The sequence below is a fragment of the Puma concolor genome, chromosome C2 (assembly GCF_028749965.1).
Source record: "Puma concolor isolate L17-30 chromosome C2, mPumCon1.1.hap2, whole genome shotgun sequence".
NCBI lineage: Eukaryota > Metazoa > Chordata > Mammalia > Carnivora > Felidae > Puma > Puma concolor.
Window position 1 is genome coordinate 66,558,593 of NC_141675.1, and position 24,634 is coordinate 66,583,226.

Sequence of the window (24,634 nt, forward strand, 5' to 3'; positions counted from 1 at the left end):
ATACTTTCTTCAAGATAAAAGCTATTATGAATAATATGAAATACTTTTCAAAGGCAGGCAGGGTTGCATTCTGATCATGGAGCCTAAGCTATTTGGCTCCAAACCTCAACTTAACCATTTACACTCATTTGACCCCAACCGAGCTATTTCACATCTATCAACTTCTATTTCTGCATCTGTATAATGTTCTCTGTTATACTTACTTATCTAGAATTCTGTAAGCATGAATAAGGATAGTACTTTTCATGAGATAAGTGCTCAGTAAATTGTAGTAGTAGCTGTTTTATTATTGTTGTATTAATAAAACCTCTGTAGATAGTTCTTAGGTACTAAAGCAAATTATTAGTTATTATAATCTATATAATTACATAATTTTAATTTTGTAAATTATAATAAATCTTATTAATAAGTTAGTAGAAAACTAAGTAAAACAAATATATCCAAAATGACAGAGAATACTATTTGTAATCCAGCCATGAGATGATGACTGTTAAGTAATGGATGATTCTTTTTTCTTAGAAGAGAAAAAAAAATTATTCCATATTGAAATAGACTCACTGTGGAAAATTCATGTCATAACACATGAGAAAATTTCTGTAGTATGTGTGGCTAATACCCTGGAGAATAAATTCATTTTCACCTTTGTGAAAATAGAGACAAGGTTTTTTGATGGTAAAAGTGAGAGCTGGCCAGCAGGGAGGAATGAAAGTCAGCCTATGGAAATGAGACACTTAATTAACAGGTATAGGGTTAGAAAAGTTGTGGTGGTTTTAATTACCTCACAAGTTTTGGACAATTACTGTCCTTTAAACAATCCAAGGTAATTTGAAAGAATTTTTTTTTCATAGCTCAAAGCACCCATGCACTAGGTAATAATTGTTAGCAGTGGAGAATTAATGTAATAATCTCTATCTTGTCTACATTTTTCTTGCATTAAACAGCATCACCTGTGTTTTTGTGTATATATGCTAGTGCTAATGTTTTGCCTTATTATGTGTTTATATAAAATACAGTAGTATACAAAAGCATATTATATTTTTGGAATTTAATGAAACCTGTATAAGAAATTCTATTTAGACCCTATTACTCAAAATGTGATCTGTGGACCAGTAACATGGTAGCTTTTAAAAATGCATACTCTCAGGATCTTCCTCAGAACTACTGAATCAAATATTACATTTAAATAAGATTTCAGGTAATTCAATACACATTAAAGTTTGAGAGTCATTGGGTTAGGTCACAAAGCTATTCCTGAGGTCCTTATCCCTCCATATTATAAATACTTGGAGGATTTGCCTTGCAATTCCAAATTTCCAAAGTGATGGGAATCACCACATTTAACTAGTACATTAAGAAACAAATCTAAATTAAATGAGAACTAATTGCATACGGATATGTGTGAAATCATATTGTTTACCATGGCTGATACCAAAACCCAAAGAATTGATAAAAGGCTGTAAATATATGAAGCGCTGTCCAGTAACTAGATGAGGAATTGAACTAACTCCATGTAGGTACAGAGAGAATTACTGGGATCAATGAATAGATTTTACAGCAAAAGAGATTTTGGTGCCAGATCATCGAACTGTGCATATGTGCAATACATTCTCTCGCAAATGATATCTATTTATCTCCTTTCCACAAGCAAGAGGCTATCCAGTTATTAGTCAGGAGCACTGCTGAAAGAGCCTTTTATGTGAGAGGTTTAAAATGAAAGATCTCAGAGGAACAACCTCAGAGGTGACTTTGAACTCTAAAATTCTAGGATTTGTCCACTCAGGTACTAAAAATGCCTGTGAATAATTGGATATATGTGACAAGTGAAAAGAGAACTGTTTGAATGAACATAAGTAGTGGTTAAGTTTAACAACTAATAAGAATAATCAGCTACACTGCCTATGCAGATTTAAGAGGCAAATTACATGTTTAACAAAGCCGAAGAACAGAGGTGCTCTTAGCTATTTTCTGAGGACTTGGGAATTCATTCATTATGCCCTCTGCTGGCTGATAAGCAGGGCAGCACTGATTTTTAGATCGGAAAGGAGACTGAACTTCCTCCTTGGGCATAATATTAGTAGGTATTTGCACATGAAAGAGAGGTACTAAGAAAGAGCAGGGAAAAGTTAATTAAGATAGCTCATGAGAGCTGCAACTTGTTTGATTCTTAGAAATTTATTTTTTATTATCTTTGTTATAGCAGTTGATTCAATTGCTGCCATATGGTGACACCAGCAAATAACTTTTACCTATTTTTTAATACTTAAATCAACTGTATTTCCAAAACCGGGCTGAGAATTATAATTCTATAAAGCTTCAAAAAGCATAATTAGCTAAGTAATGTTAGTTTCTTAAACTAAAGATGAAAGATAATTTAAAATTACTTTAGAAGAGAAAACCATCTAAAGTTTCTTCCTCCGGTTCAAAATGTTTAGAAGTAGGTTTGCTTATGACTGAATCAACAATGAAGTTTAACTCACTACTGTTTTCAGGAGGTAGTGGTGACTTTAAGGGAAAATCCAGCACATGGGGGAAAAACATACCATATGGAATATTTCTACCATCCCCAAATGGGGTATTTCTGCTATCCCCAAAAGTTCTTATTGTGCTTTTTTCTAGTCAGTCTCCAACATCTGCACATCCCAGGAAAGTACTCTTCTGAATCTTATCATACTTCAACGATCATAGATTAGTATTTCTAACCTTTAGCATGATTAGTAATCTATACTAACCAGTAAAGATTAATATAATCTTTTACATAGGATCATTAATATAATCTATACTAATCAGTACAGATTAGTCTAGATTAGTATTTGGCAATACTAATACCATTTCAATATAAATGACATGTTTGGGTTTTTTTGGTTCTTAAAGATTCATCCAGGTTGTTGACTTTATCAGCAATTTGTTCCTTTTATTGATGAAGAATATTCTAACAAATAGCATTCTGCTGTTTATTTGTTCTCTTGATAATGGACATTTATTTTACATTTTTAGCTCTTGTAAATAGCTGTTACAAATTTTAAATTTCTTTTGTATAAGTAGGAGTGGAATTCTGGCTATTAGGGTAGATGTGTAATTATAAGAACTTCTAATTCTTTTTATATAGTTGACTCTTTCTGCATTCCATAAGCAACGTATGAGAGTTCCAGTTGCTCCACATCCTTGCCAACATTTGGCATTTTTAGTCCTTTTTATTGTAGTTGTTTTAAATTGTATTTCCTTGTGGTTTTAACTTGTATTACTCTGATGACTAATGATGTTGAACACCTTTGTCTGTGCTAATTGGCTGTTCATATATCTTTAGTGAGTGGTCTGTTAAAATATTTGACAACTTTTAATTGTGCGATTTACCTATGTATTGTTGATCTCTTAGTATATTCTAAGTATAAGTCTTTATCAGATCAAGAAAAATTCCTGTTATTGTTGGTTTGCTGATACATATTTTTAAATCACAAATGGGTATAGAATTATGTAAAGTTATTTTTCTCCATCAGTTGAGATGTTTATGTATTAACCTTTAATTGATAAATTATATTGAATGATTTTTTAAATGTTAAACTTCCCTTTAATTAGTAGGATAAGCACTACAGATTAAATCTTTTCTATGTATTGCTAATTCATTAGCTAGTATTTTGTTATAGACTGTTGTAACTATGATCACAAGGATTATTAGTGGATAGTTTTTCTTGTGATATCCCTGTCAGGTTTTGGTATCAGGATTATGTAGAGCTCCAAAAATGAATTGCTATGAATGATATTACCAGGTCAACTCAACCTACAAAGATGCTGAAAGGGTATTCCCTCACCTTATCTTCCAGGAAGAGGAAAGGGTTTGCACTTTCAGATATTTGTGTGTATTTGTGGATTTATCCCTAGCAAAGCCCTAGAATCTAAGGTGGTGGAAATACTACGTATTTCTCATGCACTGCTGCATTTTTGGAAAAAAAGATTTTGGAAAAATTCAGCTGGGAAGAATTATGGCTCAAACAATGTGCTTTAGCATTTGGATGTCTTTCAGATCCATATGCAACCTGCCTTTCCCACGCTGTCGTCTAAGACATGGGGGATTTGACCTTGTCCCTGAAAACTCTGTGGCAGACCCACTGTGTGTCTGCTCATACCAACCATTTAGCCCAAGGTGTAGTGGCTGCTATGCTTATGGCTCATCTATTAAGTGTTTGTTCTTGTCTGGAATTTGCTTTACCAAGGTTTCTTAGCATGCACCAGGCTTTAATAACCACACAGAATATTATGATTTTTAATTTATCTAGTTTTTCCTCATTATTTGATGGTAGGAAAGGTGTTTTGATCCCTCTACATCCTATTTGGAAGCAGAAAACCCACCAGCAAGTAAATACTTTAAATGAAACTCTCTCCCTGCAGATATAAATAGAGATAGAGATATACAGAGATAGAGACTTAGTATAGTTTTAGAGGAAGATTTTACTTTAATATATGTTTTATATTCTAAATGCTAGAATGCTTTTATATATATTTTATATAAATAAAGATATATATTAATGGATTTTAAAATAGTATATGAAATATTATTTTCTGTCATGAAGAGAATACATTTTCATTAATGAAAAACATTAAAGTTTATTATCATTTGGCTTCAGTGATAACATTACTTGGTCTGGGTCAACTTTATAGTAAATCTGAGCATTATGACTTTTCTTCTAGCCATCTAAGTGTATAATTGTAACAAGGAAATTGAATAAAAATAAGAAAGGAAAGAAAGGAAGGGAGAGAGAGAGAAGAAAAGAAAAAAGAAAAGAGAGATAAAAGAAATGCAAAGGAAAGGAAGAAGAGAGGGAAGAGGGAAGCGAAGAAGGGAGGGAAAGACAGAGAAGAAAAGAAAGAAAGGGGGAAGGAGGGCTAACTTGTTACTTACTCCTGTAATTTTAAAGCAATCAACAGATTGATTTTCTTTTTCATTGTTTAAGTACCCACCGTGTTTATATCAGTGCTAATTTTTCTTCAGGCCTTTAAATTTTGGACTAGACTTCCACTTTCCACTTAGAAAACACAATAGCAGACATTAAATATGTTTGGCAATAATATAAAATCAATTGAAATTAGAGACCAAGTACTGTATCATAAGATAAATATTAGTTGAAGACTTTTCTCTCCAAAAGAAATGAAACATTGCTCAGGATAAACATATATTTATTACTTTATTCTTTGACTGATTCACTGAATTATTAAAAATTTATAGACTCCATATGACATATTAAGGATTAAATTAGATGCTGTTAGAAATACAGAGATTATTTAAGACATCTGTCTATAAAGCATTTAACCAGCCAGCAGGAGAGATAAAAACATGTACATTAACAAGTATAGTACAAGGTATAATCTGCTGAAGGCTATAAAACATTTCGGAACAATGTTTTAATGGTTCAGTTTTTAAAATGGTATTGCAAAAAGATTGAAGAAGTTGGGCCGTGGAAGGTCAGAACAGTTGGACTTTTTTTTTCTTAAATTTATTTATTTAGTTTGTGAGAGAGTGAGAGAGATTTCATGCAAACAGGGGTGGGGCAGAGAGAGAATCCCAAGCAGGCTGTGCTCTGATGGCACTTTACAATTTATGAAGAGCATTTATATGTCATCTTACTTTATTTCCCAGCAGTGACCCTCACTCATCACTCCTTAGTCTCCATTGGTGGTTTACTCCTCTTCATCTAGACATTTTAACATTTGGGTGCCCTGAGGTTCCGTTCTTGGTTCTCATCCTATGTGTTTACACTCACTCTCTCTTGATTATTTCATCCAGTCTCGTAGCTGAAAATAGCATCTATATGCCATTTTCAAAGTTACATCTCTATTCCTGGAAGTAATTCTGAATTCCAGGCTTGTATTGAAAGATACAAAGCCATACTACATATTGGACATGTCCTCCATGATAGCTAATAAGCTTTACCTAACACATCCAAAGGTAAAATCTTTTTCTTTACAACCTGCACACACACATATACCAAAAGCCTGTTCTACCCACAGCTTTCAGCACCTGAGATGACGGGGATTCCACTATTCTAATCACTCTGGCTTATAGAATGGTATGTTGCAGTGGTAGAGAAGCCTATTTCCAATCTGGGTCATCTGAGGACATCAGCTGGTTACAGCACAAGCCTGCAGCTTTGCAGTCATCAAACATTGTATAATAGAACACAGCGTGCCTGCTCAGAGTGAATTATTGTTAGGTGAAAATTCACAAACAACATGGGATTATTGATAATGTACATGCACTTGTTAGTTGAAAATCATCAATTTGAAGATGCCCTTACCTTTACCTGAAAAACCAATGCATGAGACATTCAGAATAAATAACTAGATATGTAGGGAAAAACTAAGGGAAATTAAGCACAAGTACATGTACACCAAAAGCCAAGGAATGATTTAATTTTTACCATCAAGAGACATTTATTTACATCAAGTAGTAAAGTTATGTTGCTGAAAAGATGAAAAAAGCAACAACTTTATCTAATTAGGAATCCCTAGCATTGCCAGGACTTCTGATTTCTCTCCAATCTGCTTGTATCTGTTTGCTCTCAAACAGATTTACATTTTACTGAGCTCTTTGCAAATGTGATAATGTTATGCAACAAGGTTACAGACCTTAGTATCATCTGTGGGCCAGTTCCTTTTCTCACACCCTTATACATTCAGGAAATCATTTTGGATCAACCTTCAAAATATAGAAGAATCCCATCCCTTTTCCTCCCCACTTCCTCATGCCTGCCCCGTAAACATAGAAGCACCCTTGCTATTTCCTCTGCCTAGAATGTTTTTCTTCCCCTAAAAGTTTGTGGGTTTTTTTGTTATACCTTTCACTTACTGTAGGCATAGGTTTCTGTTAAACATCTCTGTTTTTTCTCTGTGCTCTTTATAGACCGGAGTAAAAAGAATATTTAGGGATGTAGGACTGATACTGAAGAATGCAGATTTCTATTCATCCTCCTTGTTTAGGTAGAAAGATATTTAAGTAGAATTGTGCTGATTTTACTGACAAATGAGTGCTTAAGGATATAAAACTTTGTTATTAATTGTGTCAAACATGACTAGTTCTCATCAATATTTTCAGTTCTCTTCATCCAGCGTCATGGGAGGATTATACTTCCATATCCTCTTGAAGTTTGATTGTCACTATATAACTTGCTTTGTCCATATGAAGAGATGTTAACAGATATGCTATTTGTTCATTTAAGAGCCAGTGTGCAATTCTTAGGCTTTCTTCCCCTTTGTGAATTTTGGACTCATGAGGAGATGGTAGCTTCACAAGATAGGTCCAGCCTCATTCCCAGAACTCTTCAATGATTGTGAAGATGAGAATCCTTATTAAATCAAGTTGCACATATGCATGCACAAAAAATCAATCTTTATGGTTATAAGCAATCTGAAATTTTAAGGTTGTTATTATAGCATAACCTAAATTATTTTGAATGATATATTATTGTTTTGTTTAATTCTTCCATCTTGTTTTACCAAAATTATCTCTTATGAAGTGGTAAGACAGTTATTAGGAATTCATGGAAGAAGAAAATCCATTATTTCACTCAATTAATATGTATTAGCTATTTCTATGTTTTAAAAGACTGGGAATATAGTCATAAGCAAAATTTCCCGTTTTCATGTAGTTTACAGCCTAAAAGAAGTTGGAGTCAAGTGTTGAGCAGAAGCAATTATGGGGTCAAAAGGGAAGCCTAGGATGAAGAGGATGAGGGAGTGCAGGGCAGAGTTGGAAGGGATGTCACGCTAGGTTATAAGCCAGTGTGGGGCTGGAAGGCAACAAGGGAGAGTTGGACCAGTCCTGGTAAATGGGCCCCATGAGGATGAGGAAGAGAGCAGAAAGCCAGATGAAGAATACAAGAGAGTAGTCACCTCCCTCAAGTAGACTAAGTAGAGTAAGATAGGCTGCCTTACAGATGGAGGGTGAAGTAGATGTGAAGGTGAAGGCGAGTACCATGCCTTGTGACAGCATGCAAATGGGAAGAAAGAGATCTCCTGAAAATTACTAGCCTTTGGGAGCTGAGCGCCAAAATTATATTTTTCAAACTCTACTAAATCCTGGGACCTGAACTGCTGAGTTCCCACTCGTTCTACTTCACTGAGGCTAGAGTGCATTCAGAAAGCTGGTGCCTACTTCTAATAACTATAATGGGCCCAGAGGAGGGTAGGTGCTGAAAGGTGAGGGAAGAAACATAAGCAGTTCCCCAGACAGGTAGGTTTATTACTTGGCCTAGGGAAACAGAAGGCCGTTGTAAGATATCTGTCACCTCAGACAAAGAAGGAGTAGTTCCAGAAATATGGTTTTGAGACATGGCTTTTCTTCCTGGTCATATGTACTACCACATGAAGATAAACTGATTTATACTACCACCAAGGTGCTTTGACAGTTTGAAATTCAGCAGGTGTAGTTGGAGTGAAGGTGAAGCAGATGTTACGATGAGAATTTTATTAGGACTCTAGATGTATGTATTGAAGAACAGTTCTTTTGATTGAATTAAAACAATATCCATTAAAACTGTTTTAGGAATATTAGAATTTATTGAACCAAACTGCTCTTTCCATTAACTGTGAATAGAGGTTTAATCCCTCACTATGTTCATCCTCTTCAAACTCAAAGCAAACAGATTTATTCATAGAGAAAGAAGAGGACCTAAGAGTAGTGGTGTTATGTAAAGAATGGCCTATAAATGTTGAGGTATAGTGGAGAGATATAAGCCTATAATTAATGGCACTGAGAGTGGCTGATGTCAGGCAGTTATTACACAACAGAACTTTATTATTTCAAATTAATCTAAAGAGAGCCTGAAAATATCCACCAACATGTCTGGTTAGTAAATGGGTTAACTGATGCACAAGTTTCATGAGTCATGATTTCAGTGGGAAATAACTTCAGGATGAATTTTGAAGCTACAGATTCTAGCTTCTCCCCTAGGCTTTGTAATTGTTAGGCATTGTTGACCTTCCCTAACCTCAACTTCAACAGCATTCAGACAAATTACTTCATTGTATGAGTTAGCAGATGACCAAAACATGTGTAGTTAAACAAACAGTATGAAATCAATACTAAATTATTTGGGAATTAAATAGTGCTTGCAAAATTGGATTTTTTAGTGATACCTATTAACAAAATTCTATGAAATCCTTTAATTTGGAAAAAGAATTTACTTTCTAAAATATGATCACTCTCTGCGCCATCTTTTATCTTATTAACTGCTACTTATCCTCCAGGTTTGACCTTTCTCAAATACTTTCCCCAAATTCCTCTTTACACCCATCCCACAAATGATTCAACATTTCCTTGTTTGTATATAATTGGTATCTGCCTCAACAGTTATCGCATTGACTCATACTTCTTTACTTATTTGGATGTCTTCCTTCCTGAACTGCAAATCCTTTGAGGATGGAGGTATCTTGGGCATTTCTTTATCTCTAGCACTTGGTAGACTGCCTGTTTGTCTTCAAATTTTTATTGCATAAAAATAGGAATGAACAAGTGAAAAGTAAAAAATTAAAATTTTCCCGACATACAGATGGCCAACAGGCACATGAAAATATGCTCAACATCCCTGATCCTCAGGGAAATGCAAATCCAAACCACAATGAGATATCACCTTTTGGCTATTATCAAAAAGGTAAGAAATAATAAAGTGTTGGTGAGGATGTGGAGAAAAAGGAAACCCTTGTGCACTGCTGGTGGGAATGTAAATTAGTAGAGCTACAGTGGAAATCAGTATTTTGAGGAATGGAAATTCCTCAAAAAATTAAAAATAGAAGGGGTACTTGGGTGGCTCTATCAGTTGAACATCTGATTCTTGATTTCGGTTCAGGTCATGATCTCATAATTTTGTGAGTTCAAGCCCAGTGTCAGGCTCCATGCTGATGGTATGGAACCTGCTTGGGATTCTCTGTCTCCCTCTCTCTGCCCCTGCCCCACTTGCTCTCTCTTTGTCTCTCTCAAAATAAATAAATAATAAATAAACTTAAAAAAAATTAAAAATAGAACTACCATATGATCCAATAATGTCACTACTGGCTGTTTACCCAAAGAAAAGAAAAACACTAATTCAAAACAATATACACACCCCATGTTTATGGCAGCATTATTTACAATGGCCAAGATATGGACACAGCCCAACTTACCATTGACAGATGAATGGATAAAGAAGATTTGGTGTATATATATATTATACATATATATATATCATATATATAATATATATGATATATACATATGCATATAATACATATGCATATATAATATATATTATATATGCATATGCATATAATACATATGCATATATAATATATATTATATATAATACACATGCATATATAATATATAAAATATATGCATATATACATATGCATATACATATATACATATATATTATATATATAATGGAATATTACTCAGCCATGAAAAGGATGAGATCTCGCCATTTGTGACAACATGGGTGGACTGAGAGGGTATAATGCTAAGTGAAATAAGTCAGAGAAAAACAAACACCATCTGATTTCACTTATATGTGGAATCTAAAAAAACAAAACAAATGAATAAATAAACAAAAAGCAAAAATCAGACCTATAATACAGAGAACGAACTGATGGTTGCCAGAGGGGAGGGAAATAGAGGGATGGGAAAAATGGGTGAAGCGGAGTGGAGATATAGGCTTCCAGTTATGGGATAAATTAATCATGGGAATAAAAGGTTCAGCATATGGAATATAGTCAATGATATTGTAATAGTGTTGCATGGTGACAGATGTAGCTACACTTGTGGTGAGCATAGCATAAGGTATAGAGTTGATGAACCACTATGTTGTGTGCTGAAACTAATGTAACATCATGTGTCAACTATACTCAAAAAATAAATAAATAAACTAAACTAAAATTTTCCTACATTTTAAAAACTTAATGAAAAGAAATTTATCCTCTGTAAGTTAAACATATAATGAATTATCTGTTATTAAGTGGGGTCATGAGATGATGCTAATGTAGAAGAAAGGATTGGAAATGGGTTTCATGTTGTGCCCCTGTGGGACCTTAAATTCACTTGACCCCTTAATCCTTATATATTGAAAAAGATGATAATACCTATAATCTCTATTCCTTTTATAGTACCGATTTCCTTTATCTACTTTAACCTTGCTTCATGGTTAAGAGAACTGAACAATTGTGTGTGTGTTTGTGTGTGTGTACTTCGAAAACTATAAAGTGGTATACATGTAAGTTTCTATTTCTACATTAAAAATGGTCACCTTGGATAAAATGAGATAAATTAGCGGACAGATTAGCAATTTCAAGATACTTATTTGATGTCAGAGTTGAGTGTATGAACCACGTATACATTTTACTATTAATTCAAAAGTGAATCAACTTTTTTTCTTTTAGGGTACTCTTAAATTTGAGATACTGACAGGATAGAAGAAAAATTCTATTATTTTTCCCTTAAAAATCTTATTCAAATAAAATGAAAATTGTATATGTTCTTCAAAATTCTTCAAATTCAAATGTTGACATTTTTATATAATTGGAATAGGGGCACAGATTTAATTTTGAATAGTTTTCTTCACTTCCATTTTATCCTGAACATTGTTCCATGTTGCTACATAATCTCCTAATAATGTTTATCAAATATATTACCATATTTTACTTAAATATTTTATTACTTCTGCATATTTTGATTCCTTCTAATTTTGCTATTATAAATTATTTTGAAAGGAACATCTTTTCCTATGTGGGTCTTCTTTTGGATTATTGCTAATCGATGGAAGAGATAATTAAATCACTAGTTTAGGTCCACCTCCAGAGCACACCTATAGAAGAAAAAGGAAATAATTTATTTCTTACTAGAGAAATCTGTTGATCTCAAAATCCTGAAGCTAAATTAGTGACAAATAACAATTTAAGATATTTCACGAATAGTCAAAATTATTTAAAAAAAACAAATTAGGGAAATAAATACAGCTTCAGAAGGAAAAGGAATTTCCAGGACTTATTTTTTCAACATTCTATGTTTCTTTTCTTGGTACTTTTGCCTGAGGTGAAAAATGCAAAAGCACAACGATAATCTGATGGTTCCTGAAAAGTACAGTAAAATTATTCTTCAAGAGTCTTTTACACAAATAATGTGCTAGGTTATCTAGTCAGTTTTATGACAGCATTGTGTACAACTTGAAAATATTTTATTAGACATAATTTTAATAAAATTGTTTTATTAAGTTTTCCTTAAAAGCAACAGAAGTAAAAGAAACCAAGGGAAAACATGGAATTGTGAGTCTTCATATAAATGTTTCTGTGCTTTGTATAATTCTTAAAGGAGGTATTTTTACTTCATCTTTCAGCTTATAAATTAATCTGCAGCCCATGTGCATTCGGCTACTCAAGGCTTCTATTACAGTTTTCATTTCAATATTTAAATTTTATAAAAACTATTTTCTTATAGATATGTTTTTAGAGAAGCCTATATTTGTTTTCTCAAAATAGCAGTGGTGATAACATTAAATTAAAAACTTGAGCCTCAGTAAAACATTAAATTAAAAAATATATATATATATATTTTTTTGTTTCCTTAAATATGTTTCCCCACCATATATATATTTTTTCTATTTATCTGTTCTTCCTCTTTAATGCTATTGGTTTTCCTCAAATGCTTGCTGTTTATGGTTTTCTGTTCAAATTTATGAATAAAAGATTAGATTGTTTAATATAGGTATCTGGCAAGGTTTTTCTGTCATGGAAATGGAAAGTTCTAGAGCTGCAAATTAGGAGTTGCTGAGGACCATGGCTGTCCTATTTTCTGGCAGTATGATACAGCATATGCAGCAGGTTCAAGTGAGGCCTACTTCTCTGGAATATATACCACACTGTCCCACATTCGTGCTTCTTTGTAAGAAGTTACTTAGAAAATAGCATTGATTCAATCTTGTATTTCTTGTTTTATTGTAATGCTGAATAGGTTCAAAATGCTGGTTAATAAACATAGAAAAAGTCAAAACTGTCTCCTTCAGAGAGCAATTAGTGAAAGTGCAAATGTTCTTAAGAGACCCATTACTAGCTAACCCAGTTTGGGAGTGGGAGAGGTATGAAGTGGGGTGGGATGGTAGTGAGGGGTGGGATGGGTGGGTGCTGTTGAGGAATGGTCTCTAGAGTCAGTGCTAAGGTTTGATGGATCTATGGAAGTTAGAAAAGTGAATAGGTTGGGAAGGAAGGCATTCAAAGAGAGAACTTTGCAGACAAAGAGAAAACCATGTGCAGAAGTTTAATGCTTAATAAAAAGCATGGAAGATTTGAAAAGAAAAAAAAATGATATGTAGCTCTGTGCATTTCTGATAGCAAATCCTGTGCATTTCACTTAAGAAAGCTTTGTTATCATTCTGTGGCATCTAAAATGCACTCTCTAGGTCAGTGTTCTTAAATCTGGCTATACATAAGAATTATATGGGAGCGTTTTAAAAATGTTGATGACCTAGTCAGAGATTCTGATTTAATTGGTTTGTGGGGGGCAGAGAGGTAGGGCTAAGCACTGGTATTTTTAACCTCTCCCCGTAAGTGATTCCAGTGGGCAACTATGGTGAGAACCACTAACCCTGGTAATAATTAATACAGAAGTGTTTCAACTAGATTTATTTAAAAAAATTTAATGTTTGTTTATTTTTGACAGACAGAGAGAGAAAGAGAGAGAAAGACAGAGCTTGAATGGGGGAGGGACAGAGAGAGAGAGGGAGACACAGAATCTGAAGCAGGCTCCAGGCTCTGAGCTATCAACACACAGCCTGAAGTGAAGCTTGAAATCCATGAACTGTGAGATCATGACCTGAGCTGAAGTTGGATGCTTAACCGACTGAGCCCCCCAGGTGCCCCAACTAGATTTATTTTATAAACAATTTATTTTGGTGTCCATATGAGGAACAGATTGAAAAAAAATTAGATGAGGGGAGTGGAGGCCAGTGAGGAGGCTGGCACAGCCATGCAGGATGAGTGTATATGGATCCACATCAAGAAGTCCAGTGTCACTTGCAATTCCTTGATGAAGAATCTTGCTGTTACCTGGTCCTCTAGGATCTGTCTCCCCAACCTTAGTTGACTCTTCTGCTGTCATAGTCTACTCTGAATATGCTTCCTTGGTGCATCTGGCTATATCTTTCAAAGTTGGTCCTGCCTGTGGTTTATAGGCAGCAAGCACCCTTTCCAAGATAATCAGGGAAACAAACTCTTTTGCTAGCAAACCGCAGTGTTGGCTTTGGTAGCCTGGTGTTTTCCCTTAGTTGATGGTCATTTAAAGAGGATTTTGCCAACTGCTCCTAAGTTGGACACTAGGCAATGCTGTCCTCTTGTAGTCCCTCACTTAAGTACATAGTTTTCCATCTCAATGGGTGAAATCACCATGGTGTCTCACCACAAGAAATACCCTTACCCTCTACTGTTCTTCAAAATAGTCAGCAGCATTGACCCTATGTGAGGCAGGGTGAGTAAAGCTAATCTAATCCTGGCATTATCCCTGCTTCTTGAGGAGTGCATGGGGGCATCCCTTTTCCCAAAGGTGACCCCTTATCATTTTGGGGGTCATTCCATTTGCATGAACTCCTGAACACTGAGTCATTTCTTCAGTACCCATACTCTTCACCTGTGAGTTTACTTCTCTTTGCAGTAAAAAGGAAGTACAAGAAACTTGGATTTAAATTTGAATGCAATCCTAGTTTAATCCATTTATAGTGGCAGCAGGTCATTTAGTGTTATGAGGTTTCTGTTTTCTGTAAAAACAGGAAAAATTATATGAACAATTCAAACTTGAAAGACATACATAAGAATAAGAACCAAGTATAGAAGATGCATTAAACAAATGAAAGTAGACATTATTTTTGTTATTATGATCATTATATCTTCGTGTCTTAAAAGCGCTCATGAGCAAAGGAGTAGTTAAAACTGTTAGTCTTTGCAATAACCACATGGGAATATGTATATCTTTATTTGTATATTATGTATATTTAATGATATGTATATTGATATATATAAATATACATATATTATAGATGTATATACATAAATATATTTAATATAATATGTATATTAAAAACAAGATGTGTAGAAGGAAGGAAAGAGAATGAGAAGAGGAAAACAGCCTATATTGAGATTTTATTCTCTTTTCTGTTTTTATTAGTTACTACTACTATTATTATTATTATTATTATTATTATTATTATTTTGTCTGTTATATTGCTTTCTGATCTATTTCTTGATATATCAGGGGAGAGAGAGGATAGAGAAAGGTTATCTGACTTTGCCAAAATTAGGAATCAAAAAGATTAAAGAACACTTCCATGTCTTTATATCATAAGAGTTCACTTGAAATGCATGTAGCCAAAATTAAGATTGATATTGAGTTGTATTTTGATTGATTCACTTTAAATTTAGATTGATTTTGAAGCTTTTATTAAAACTACTCTATTTATAACCTGAATTTCCTTGTAATCCAATTCAATACTATCAATAAGAAATGCCTTTTGATAAAAACATGCTTGATTAATTAAATAGAAATAGTTATATCAGTGAGTAAATTAAAAATAAGGAGACTTTGGTTTCTATGTTGCAATGGAGGATACACAGAGGATCTAGATGTCAAAATCTGATTAAATTGAATTAAAATTTAATTTAAAATTTACTATTTAAATGCTTTATATCAAACTCCTATTAATAAATAATTTGGAAAAGCATCATTGAAAAGTATAATTCCCAAAATAGTTAATGGTTTTAAGTAATCTATTTAAAAGTTCATGGTCTAAGTCCATCTCCTACTATAGCATCTCATTCATACCCATCACTAGACTAATTTGTTTAATGGAAAGGCCTGATTACAAAACAAATTCTTTTAGAAATTTTAACTCTCAAAAAGGGAAAAAAGAAGTAGACATCAAAGAACATTCAATGGATGCTACAGAAGAATGATTGTTCAACTTTCAAAAGATTTACTCAACTACATCATTCAGCCTATACTTCATAATTTTGTCCAGTAGAAAATTATGAGTGGTGTTTTTTAATAAAAGGCCTTGCATGAAGTCAAGATAAACAATTCAAACCACATTTTTGATCTGCCATTCCAATAACTCTAATAAGATTTTATTCTTTTTGTCATATAGTTAGTGAACACATGTGAGCATGAGTTCTAGAATTTCAGTTAATGTCAAGAATAGTAAATGTCAGTTTCTGGAATTCTATTTGAAAACCAGGACAGTTAACAGTTTTCATGGCATTTTTCCATGGTGACTCAAAGATATTAGATATTCATTCCAAAAACACATCTTCAAGTATTTTTAGTATCCTGTTAGGTAACTGATTTGGACCTGGAATCTTAAAACTAATTTAAATCACCTTCAGGCTTTCCTATCATTTTCTCACCATCAAACTCTTTTCCAGTTCAAACATCATTCTTCTCTGTGGAGAAATTGGAAGCTGTGGTTTAATAGTTTTGCTTTTCTCTTGGTCATTTGTTCATATTACATAGTTGGCCCCAAGCAATGTCATTCTTATCTTTTACTTGGTTTATCTTTTTGCTTTGAAAATACCAGAGAAATTTCTTTTCTGTTATCCTTAGCATTTTTCACAAACATCAGACAACTCAGTGTCATTAAGTGATCATACTCTTCTCTCACATTATTCTTTTGTTTTTGCTCCTTTTCTGATCTCCCTTTTGAAATACACTTCTCAAGCACATGGTTATTAGAAAACTGCCTGTACAACCATCCTGATTTCTTTAGATGCCTTTGTGATTCTCAGTCTAGATTGTTATAGGTAAGAGAATATTAGAATAATCTATAGAATAATATATGGATTTTTCTTTTTAATTTGCTTCTTATAGTTTAAAGCTGTGCTACCCAATATGGTAGTCACTTGTCATATATGGCAACTGAGCTCTTGAAGTGGACTTAGTCCAAAATGAGATGTGCTGTAGATACTAGATATCCAATATATACATTTGATTTGGAAGACTTTTACAAAAATTATAAAATGGTTTATTAATAATTTTCAATAGTGATTACATATGAAAATGATTATATTTTTATATATTGGGCTAAAGAAAATATATTAGTAAATTTAATTTCAGCTGCTTCTTTTTAAAAGTGTATACTAGAAAATCTTATATTGCATATGTAGCATGTATTATGTTTTTATTGGGCAGAAATGATTATTCTCAGAATAATTTTAATACATATTTTTGGTGAAGTGTATTAGCTTCCTATTGCTGCTGTAACAATTTACCACAACTTTAGTGGTTTAAGACAATAGAAATTTGTCAACTTGCAGTTGAGCAAGTCAGAAGTCCAAAGTGGGTTGTCAAGGGCTGCGTTCCTTTTAGAAGGCTCTAGAGGAGAATCTGTTTCCTTGACTATCCGACTCCTAGAGGCTGCGTGCATTCCTGGGCTTATAGCCCTTTCTTCCTTCTTCTAAAGCAACAGTATAGCATCCTCAAATCTCTTTCTCTCTCTTTATCTGTCTCTGATTTCTGCTTCTGTTATTTCTCTGGCTCAAAATTTTCTGCCTTCCTTTTATAGGGCACCTTGTGATTACATTGGGCCCATTTCAAGATCCTTAACTTAATCATATTTGCAAAGTCCTTCATGTCACGTGAGGTAACATATCCATAGATTCCACAGATTAAAATGTGGACATCTTTGGCGGGCCATTATTCTGCTAACTATATTGAGCATATCTAATGTTGTGCTTTTTGACTTGTTAATATGCAATTTTTGAAGCTTGGTTGTGGTCAAATACTTTAAGAACAATGACACTTTAATACCAAGAACCAAAGGAAAAACAAATCTAAAGTGGCATGGTGCAGTGGTTTCTCATCTAGCAATGTTATTGACCTCAGTGTGACCTTGGTTATTTTAGTCATTTGCTTTCTTAGGTTTTTTTTTCTATTTAGCAAAAGGAGATCTGTGGAGTCTATACATGGACTTTAAAACTGCATTTCTTTGGGCCACAGTTCAAATGTACTCTGCTTACTTTAATGATAAGTTAATGGTAAAACTAATTTGTTAATGGTAAAACCATCTTTAATGGTGAAACTAATTTCAGACATGTATCTTTTATCAGACTTATATATGATGAGGATGTGAACTGTGAAGTAGGCTTAATATATTACAAATAGTTAAGAATTATATTCTTGTTTGATCTTATAATAGGTAAATTTTCTGTTAATATGTAAACTATCTACTCTGGTAATCTATCAACTTGGTGACATAACAAATCTTTCTTTGAACTTTTTAAATATTACTTTCTCTGAATAATATACTTAACTCTAAGAAGGTTTGGGAAATTTTTAGAGAAAAAAACCCAGTGCTTAGGCTGAGAGTCATGATTTTGAGAATGGATGGTTGGAAGTTTGAGCCACTTATGCATTTAGTGTTAATATAGTTTGACAATCATCTTTTTAATATATCATTCTAATGTGGTTAGTTCACTCTACTTTTTGTTTCGAGGTCATCAGAAATAATTTTTATTCATATATAATTAAAAAGCAAGCTCTAAACCAAATACAAATGATTTTAGGAAAATTCATCCTTTTGAACGTTTGTGACATGATTTCCAGTTTTCTCCAAATGATAAAAAAATTAACTAAGGAGGTGGATTTATGTGTTCAGAGATTCTCAGAGAGAAAGAGAGTCAGAGGGAAAGAGAAAGACATGAAGACACATGTACACATAGGGAGAGAGAGAGAAAGAGTGAGGCAGAAAGAGGAAGAAAGACTGACAGAGAGATCATTCCTTTTGAAGATGTGATTTAAAGGTCTCCTTTATTTAATATTTTAGGAAATTATGAAACTAAATATTTTCGGACGGGTAGATGATGCTCATTAAATCACTAATTGAACAATAATGAAAATCCAGGCCAGTGTTTACTTCTAATTGTGTAATTAGCATAAAATCCTATCCAGAGAGGGAAGAGTACCCAACCCATGTATGTGAAGTCAATGAGATGGTAATGTCATTGGGATGTAACAAAATTTTTCCTTTTCTAGATTGAAATACAAATCATTAATTTTCATGTGACTTTTCCATAATTGAGTTAAAGTTTATAGTAAATTTTACTAGTACTGGAAACATTGACTCAGATAAAGTAATATTGTACAATAAATTTCAATGGATGATGTACAATAGGATGTTTTTTTTGGTTGTTTTATTCACTACTAAAGAAATACTTAAGATCATTTATATAATTTAATTCTAGGCTATACTGCAATGGATTAAAATCAACTATGGTATGATGGAGTCAAAAGCAGCTAAAATAGAGAATCTGCTATAAAGTTATTATTTATATAATAATATAAATATTATTCAATTTCAAAAATATAAAAATCTAAACTCTAAAATACTGTGTAAAATAATAATGTAGTAAGCTGTTAACAGCCAAAATCTTTGAAGATGAGAACTCACATATTTTTAAGTAAAGAATAATTGTGCCAATTTAATATAAATCATAGATTTAAAAAACCTCTTTCAAAAAGAAACAAAACAGATTCTTAATTATTAGCATAATGTCACCAAAATTTAGAAATTGTAACAGCTCAAACTGACTTAAATTTGTTTCAAAAATCTAGATTTATTTCTGACTTAAGCCCTTGAGCTTTGAAAATATGTTTTAGAATCTCAAACTAATCTTGATGAAGCCCCATTTCTCTATTTGACAGTCTCATCCTAAAATATCTAGTCTTGATCATTACTTCCTTGGTTTGCATTACAGGTCTTCAAACCATGAAATATAAAGACACATCTGGTAAATTTAGCATTCAAGCAGGTGTGTTCTCCCAATACATACCTGAAATATTCAGTATCGGTCAAGTGTTTTAAGTAGTCTTTTCTAATTAAGCAGAATTATCTGAGCACATTCTTCCCTGTAGAGAGAACCTCTTTATAAACAGCTACCTTTGCAGTAGTTAGGCCTGTGATGTTGCAATACTTTTTATTTTTATGTCTTTCATAATTTCCAGTTGCCATTCATTTAGATTCAAGTTTTAAGCATGTAAAATGAGGGTACATCAGGGGAATTCTGAAGATGGTAGAAGAATATATTTTCCCAAGACTTGCTTTAGAAAATCTGTTTTACAATACTTTATAAGATTAATTTTTTTTCAGACATAGAACACCAATATTCCATAGCATCTTAAAATGTTAACTACCAGGCAGAACTTAATTGATTTGACTTGGTCGCATAAGATGTACTGTTATATCAATTATCTAAAAAATATCATAACCCTCTTTTCATAATGACTCTTGTATTAAAAGCAACAATTAAACACTTGCTCATCTGTTTTTAGTAGAACTATGCCATTTCTTTACATGATACATTTGGTATTAATCATTTTGTTTGCTTGTTTAAAATGTAAAAACCAAAATAAGATTTGTAATCCTACTATAAGTTTTAGCAGAGCTGAAATCTTAGTGACACCATCAAATTGGAATCCCATATTCCAACTGGCACTCAAGCTTGCCAATCTTGGCCTTTCATTTCCCGTTGTTGTTAGTCACAGTAGTCTTTTACTTCCCTACTCTATTAATTTCATTTTCTGAAGAGATATTAGCAAGCTTATCCAATATAGAGAATAAATTTGTTTTCTTCATGTGCCAACTAGCTTCACACTTTGGTCCATTAAGTCATTCATTCACTAATCGTTTGTACTCTGAGGGATCCAAAGATTAAGTTTCTATGTTGTCTGTAAAGTAAATCACCAGGGAGAGAAATGAGTTTGATTAATACTTTTATCCTCAGTCTTTTCCTTTCCTCTACAACCCTCATCCTTTTACTTCTTGTTTTATTCTTCCTCCTTCATTGACTACCCTAAGCCATCACATCAGTTTGTACTTAAACACACTGAAAATGAACCTTCAGTTCTATATTAGTGTCTAATATCTCATTTTCAGTATAGATGGTGAAATATTAATTCAAAATAACTATTAACCATTTAGAATGAATGAATCAATTATCAATAGCTAACTAAGGGTTTGTGGTGGCTACTTGTTTTAAAGTTAACTCTCTTGTGGAATACTTTATACTATGTCCAGTTTGCAGGAGGTATTCCATAAGTGGTTGCTGAAAGAATACGTCAACATCTCCAAATTTTGGAAATGCTACATCTGCTCTTCCCCCTTATTCATTCTATCATTGAAGGATATTAAATTGTCTCCTCTCTCTTTCTTTATTACAAAGCTGCTTCGGCTGTTGCTCAGGAATGCTGTTGTGAATGGTTGAAAATTGATTGATAATTTGTCCAGGTATCTTTACTGAGTTCAATGTGAGTTGAGTGGTATTAACTGCTAATCTCACTTTTACTTCTAACATTGGGTTCTAAAAAATTCTTTCCTAATATTTGATATGATATCTTCCAGTTTTGTATGAATTATGAAAAATACTGTCTAATGATTTTGAAACAAGATTTCCAGTTCTTATATTTCATATCAACAAAGCCTCCCTGTTTGAATTCACATGTGTAATTTTAAATATTATGGAAGAATTATGTTATAGTTTGGTTTAGGGATACTCTGGTTTTGGTGGTTCCTAGTTAACTGGTCAGAATTGAACATCCATTGATTGATTGCCTGTTTCATAGTTTCAGAGCCTGGTTATTCTATGTGAGATCAAAGGAAAATACAAAAAGGAGCTAGTTGAGGATTATATTTTCCTTGTACGTAACCACATTTTTGTCATTTAGGTGGTAGTTTTTGCTTGTCAGCTGGAAATTTTCATACCTATGGTAGAAATAAATAAGCATTGATCCATTTCCACTTTCTAGAAATAGTAAATACTTCAGATGTTTTTAAAAAAGCACATTATTGGGGCGCCTGGGTGGCGCAGTCGGTTAAGCGTCCGACTTCAGCCAGGTCAGGATCTCGCGGTCCGCGAGTTCGAGCCCCGCGTCAGGCTCTGGGCTGATGGCTCGGAGCCTGGAGCCTGTTTCCGATTCTGTGTCTTCCTCTCTCTCTGCCCCTCCCCCGTTCATGCTCTGTCTCTGTCTGTCCCATAAATAAATAAAAACGTTGAAAAAAAAATTAAAAAAAAAAGCACATTATTAAATTCTAGACTCTCATACTAATTTTTCACTTCTACATTATATTTGTTCTAATTTAAAATATTCTAATACTGTCAAGTGTTCATGGAAATCATCCAGTTTAAATATTTCATTTTTAATGAAATAGTTAAGACATACAAACAATTTATATATAATATAAACACATGTGTACTCAAGATTTAGTCTGAGAAATGAAGCATGTAAAATTCAGCTGAAGTTCCCTGTGATGTCTTTCCAGTGTCATTAACCTCCATTCTTCCCAGAGATAACCTCTACCAAGAATTTCAGGTTTATCATTATCATGGATGTTTATATACTTTTGTCACATATACATATGCTCAAATTATATATATATATATATGTATATGTATATATGTATATATAATTGTTTTTGCATGTTTTAAAACTTGATACATAAATGGTATCACCCCACAAGTATCTTTCTGCAGCCTACATTTATTGTGGCTGCTTCACATCGCATTTTTGAGAGGTATCCATGCTAACTCAAATAGCTATAGTGCATTTTTTTTACTGCTTCAAGTATCACAGTATGTGACTATTCCATAATTACTTGTCCACTTATTTATCTAAAGGTGTTTAGATTTTTTTTCCTTTTCCTTTTTTTTTTTCTCCTTCAAGTAATTCTGCAATGGATATTTTCTGTACATGTGAAGAGAAGTACACAGGAGTAAAGACTAGATTTTAGGAAATGAGAATCTTCAACTGTCTCTAAACTGCTCTCTGAAGTTGTCCTATTATAAACCTCCCATGGTTTCTCCACATTCTCATCCATCTTTCATATTGCTGGACTTACACATTTTTGCCAATTTCATACCTGTGAAATTATATCTCACCATTTTAGCTTCCATTTCACTGATAACTAGGGTATCTTTTTCAAATGTTTATTGGATATTGAAAATCCCCTTCTGTCAATTGACTGTTCATCTTCTTGGCTCATTTTTTCCTATCATATTTTTTTCTTTGTAAGTTTGTAAGAAAGCTTTATGTACTAGAATACTAGTCCTTCTTTGGTTATATGCATAGCAAATTTCTTCTCTCAGTGTATGCCTTGGATTTTTTGATATACATACATCTTTAATTTTAATATATCAAAATTAATATTTTTCCTTTTGGACTTCCTTTTCGATGTCTTAATGTTTAATAAACACTTCTTGTCTACTCAAAATCACAAAGTTATTTCTCTTTAAAAGGTTTTAAGTTTTGCTCTGTATCTTTAGCCTTTATCCTACCTTAAATGCATATTTAGATGTGAATTGGAAAACTAGCATTATAATTTTTTCATTTGTCTAATATATTGTCTGAATAATTCATTTTCCTTCACTATTCTCTAATGCCACCTGTTATTTATCAAGTTTCCATAAATTCAGGGATTTGTTTCTAAGCACTCTGTTCTCTTCCATTGGACTAATTTCTATTCCTGAACCAAAGCTACATTGTCTCAATTACTGGCATTTTATATTAAGTCATAAAAGTTTATATGGAAATTATCCATACCTTGTTCTTAATTGTATTGTACTGTATTGTATTGTATATAAAATCGTATTGACAAGGTTGACCCTTTAACCCTGCAAACACATTTTAAGATTCACTTTTCAAGTTCCATGAAAAATTATAGTGGGCTTTTAATAATAATTACATTAATTTTATAAATTAATTTACAATATTGAGTGTCCCATCTAGTAACAGATATGTTTGTTCATTTATTTTGGTTTACTCTTTAATTTTAATAGATAAGTTCGCCATGGGCCAAAAAGTGACTGCTCAAGGTCACATAGCCAATTAATAATAAAACCAGTAATAGAAGATCTCTTGACTCCTTAATAGCTCATATGCTAAAAAGACTTGATTATTTAGTTAGTTAAGAATGAAGATGGTGGAGTCCTTGCAGCCATTGCACCCACTCATGAAAGTGAATTAAACTTCCGAAGTTTACTAATCCTTGATAATCAGAGTGTAGTGAGAGGGCTTGTTAGAAATGCAGAATCTCATTCCTTCTCTGATGCTACCAAAACAGAATCCTCATTTTGAAAAGATTCCTGGGTCTTTGGTACGCACAGTGAAGTTTGTGAAGTATTGCTTACCAAAATGGAGTCTTGAAATTGATTGCATCACTTTTTTCTCTAAAACCTGTCAAAAATGTTAGTAGTAATCTTGAGATCATTGAATTGCACAAGGTTCAGATAAACATTGAGAAGTAGTATATAATGACCCTTAGGTTTTGCTCTTTGACCATAGGCTTACAGCATCCATCATCTGCTCTGCTGAATGAATATCAAAAGTCCAAAATGAGAAGAGATTGTCTAAAAAATATGTATCCATAATCATATTCTTTTAAAGAAAACAAAACATTAAGGTTTTTTCCAAAGAGCAGCATCTCAGGAAGACTGAGGTTTCTTTGGGTATCTGTAGTTATTCAGGAAACAAATACATTTGCTTTGAAATCACTAGCTGCTCCAAACTGGCATTTTAGCTACTAAATGCCATTGGGGAAAATTCTGTTGAAAAAAAAATGCAATACTGGGGAGATAGACACACAGAAGA

At 33.0% G+C, this 24,634-nt stretch overlaps 1 protein-coding gene across 3 annotated transcripts in view; it reads left to right on the forward strand.

The window, feature by feature from the left end:
- The window catches only part of NLGN1 (neuroligin 1), an 848,745-nt gene that overhangs the window by 132,305 nt on the left and 691,806 nt on the right, over positions 1 to 24,634 (forward strand). The gene's annotated exons all lie outside the window — the stretch shown is intronic.